This window comes from Nicotiana attenuata, chromosome 3, assembly GCF_001879085.1.
Source record: "Nicotiana attenuata strain UT chromosome 3, NIATTr2, whole genome shotgun sequence".
Lineage (NCBI taxonomy): Eukaryota > Viridiplantae > Streptophyta > Magnoliopsida > Solanales > Solanaceae > Nicotiana > Nicotiana attenuata.
Genome location: NC_031991.1, coordinates 69169266 through 69173210, shown reverse-complemented (window position 1 = coordinate 69173210; position 3945 = coordinate 69169266).

Sequence of the window (3945 nt, the reverse complement as noted above, 5' to 3'; positions counted from 1 at the left end):
TTAGGATATGAATTGAACCTTTTAGGATATGAGTTGAACTTGTAGGATATAAAGTGAATCTTTTATGTATGAGTTGAATTTTTAGGATATGAATTGAACCTTTTAGGATATGAGTTGAACTTGTAGGATGTAAATTGAACCTTTAGCATATGTATTGAACCTTTAGGATATGAATTGAACCTTTTAGGATATGAGTTGAACTTTTAGGATATGAAGTGAAGCTTTTATGTATGAGTTGAATTTTTAGGATATGAATTGAACCTTTTAGGATATGAGTTGAACTTTTAGGATATAAATTGAACCTTTAGCATATGTATTGAACCTTTAGCATAAGTATTGAACCTTTAGTTTATGTTTAATCTCGTAGGATATGAATATAACTTTTATTTTTTAGGTTTTGTTCTTGTAGAAGAGGTTGACGACGTTATTAGACATGCAAAGGAACTTCCACCAAGAATAACTAAGACACAGTACCTGGTGGAATGTGCCTTTAATTGTTCTTCTCATTAGTGACAATGATGATGAGAAGGCAATGGCATGTGTTTAAAATAGTGATGGTGTAGGTAGGAATTTAATATTTCCTAAGTAGATAAAGAAGAGCTTATAGAGGAATTCTGTACTTCATTTTCCATGAGGAAAAGAAGTTTAATTGAGAGTGATAAGGTTGATAAAGACGGATGGTGTTCCGTTGGTCATGGTAGTTCCCATAAAACGGGGATCATGACACTCTATGATGACAAAGATTATAGGAAGTTTTGTATCAACTTTCTTTCAAGTCTGATCCGTACAAGCTTAATGTGATATTGGTGATATTTCTTCGGATTCAGAGAATGATTTGAGCGACAAAAGTATGGAAATGCTCTTAAAAATAATTAAAAGTAAAATATTTTTCAGCATCCTTCTCTACCAAGAAAAACGTTTTACCTTTAATTCTTTTACAGAGCATTTCCATACTTTTGTCGGTGAAATCATTCTCTGAATCTGAAGAAATATCACCAACATAACATTAAGCTTGTACGGATCAGACTTGGAAGAAAGATGAGCAAAAAACTTCCTATGATCTTTGTCATCATAGAGTCTTATGATCCACATTTTATGGGAACTGCGACGACCAACGGAAAACCTTCCGTCTTCATCAACCTTGTCACTATCAATCAAACTTCTTTTCCTCTTGGAAAGTGAAGTAGAGAATTTCTCTATAACCTCTTTTATCTACTTAGGAAATGTTAAATCCTACCTACACCATCACTATTTTGAAATACATGTCGTTGCCTTCTCATTATCATTGTAGCTAATGAGATCAACAATTGATCAAAGACACACTCTGCCAGGTACTGTATCCAAGTTATTCTCTGTATCAAAGCCACCAGACAGCTTTATGATGCCAATGAAGCAAGGAGGGTCGAGCCTCGACTACATACATGTAAGTTTTTTACTTTTCATTAAGTATTTTGATTTACATATGACTTGAATTTTTGTTTATGAATTGGAATTTTTGTTTATGAATTGGAATTTTAGATTGTTAATTGAATTTTTTTGGATATGAGTTGAACCTTTAGGATATGAATTAAAATTTTGGTTTATGTATTGGAATTTTAGATTGCGGGAGGATTTTGTAGAAGGGGTTGATGGTAATATTAGACATGCAAAGGAACTTCCACCAAGAATAACTAAGACACAGTATCTGGCAGAGTGTGCCTTTAATTGTTCTTCTCATTAGCGACAACGCTGATGAGAAGGCAAGAACATGTGTTTCAAATAGTTATGGTGTTGGTAGGAGTTTAACATTTCCTAAGTAGATAAAAGAAGAGGTAATAGAGGAATTCTATACTTCAATTTCCAAGAGGAAAAGGAGTTTAATTGGGAGTGACAAGGTTGATGGTGATGGAATGTTTTCTGTTGGTCATGGCAGTTCCCATAAAACGGGAATCATAAGACTCTATGATGGCAGAGATTATAGGAAGTGTTGTTCTTAACTTTCTTCCAAGTCTGATCCGTACAAGCTTAGTGGGATATTGGTGATATATTCTTCGGATTCAGAAGAATATATCACCAATATCCCATTAAGCTTGTACGGATCAGACTTGAAAGAAAGTTGAGAACAAAACTTCCTATAATCTCTGTCATCATAGAGTCTTATGATCCCCGTTTTATGGGAACTGCCATGACCAACGGAACACATTCCGTCTTCATCAACCTTGTCACCCTCAATTAAACTTCTTTTCCTCATGGAAAATGAAGTACAGAATTCCCCTATAAGTTCTTCTTTTATCTACTTAGAAAATATTAAATTCCTACCTACACCATCACTATTTGAAACACATGTCATTGCCTTCTCATCATCATTGTCGCTAATGAGAAGAACAATTAAAGGCACACTCTACCAGGTACCGTGTCTTAGTTATTCTTGGTGGAAGTTCCATTGCATATCTAATAACGTCATCAACCTCTTCTACAAAATCCTCCCGCAATCTAAAATTCCAAAACATAAACCAAAATTTTAATTCATATCCTAAAGGTTCAATTCATATCCACAAAAGTTCAATTCATATCCTACGAGTTTAAACATAAACCAAAATTTCAAGTCATATCCTAAAGGTTCAACTCATATCCTAAAAGGTTCAATTTATATCCTACAAGTTCAATTCACAAGAACAAAACCTAAAAACTAAAAGTTCAATTCTTAACCTACAAGTTTAAACATAAACTAAAAGTTCAATTCTTATCCTACGAGTTTAAACATAAACTAAAAGTTCAATTCATATCCTAAAGGTTCAATTCATATCCACAAAAGTTCAAGTCATATCCTAAAGGTTCAATTCATATCCTAAAGCTTCAATTCATATCCACAAAAGTTCAAATCATATCCTAAAGGTTCAAGTCATATCCTAAAGGTTCAATTCATATCCTAAAGCTTCAATTCATATCCACAAAAGTTCAAGTCATATCCTAAAGGTTCAACTCATATCCTAAAAAGTTCAAGTCATATCCTAAAATTTCAATTTATATCCTAAAAAGTTCAAGTCATATCCTAAAATTTCAATTTATAATCTAAAATTCCAAAACATAAACCAAAATTTCAATTCATATCCTAAAGGTTCAATTCATATCCACAAAAGTTCAAGTCATATCCTAAAGGTTCAATTCATATCCTACGAGTTTAAACATAAACCAAATTTCAAGTCATATCCTAAAGGTTCAACTCATATCCTAAAAGGTTCAATTCATATCCTACAAGTTCAATTCACAAGAACAAAACCTAAAAACTAAAAGTTCAATTCATATCCTACGAGTTTAAACATAAACTAAAAGTTCAATTCTTATCCTACGAGTTTAAACATAAACTAAAAGTTCAATTCATATCCTAAAGGTTCAATTCATATCCACAAAAGTTCAATTCACAAGAACAAAACCTACGAGTTTAAACATAAACTAAAAGTTCAATTTATTCCTACGAGTTTAAACATAAACTAAAAGTTATGATTATATCCTAAAAATTCAACTCATACCCTAAACCCTAGATTTCTATAAAATGTTAATAATGCTAAATACAATGTTAAATAAAATTTTAACATTTCTATAAACCCTAGATTTCTATAAAATGTTAAATACAACCTAAACCCTAGATTTCTATAAAATACAATGTTAAATAATCAATTGAAACACTAATCAATTGAAACTAATTCCTAGCTAATAAACAAAACATTATATTTATACACAAAAGATATAAATTGTAATTCTAACCTAGAAGTTTTAGGAGGTGGAGAAGGAGAGAGACGCAGAAGCGGCAGCGGCGACGGCGCGACGGCAGCTAGGCGGTGGTCGTTGGTGGCGTGGGTGGGATCTGGTGCTGGAGTCGGAAGGGGGGGGGTGGTTGAGTATGAGAGAGAAAAGAGAGATTTTCGGGAAATTTTTAGAAAGAATGGGAGGGTTTCCGGTTTGACA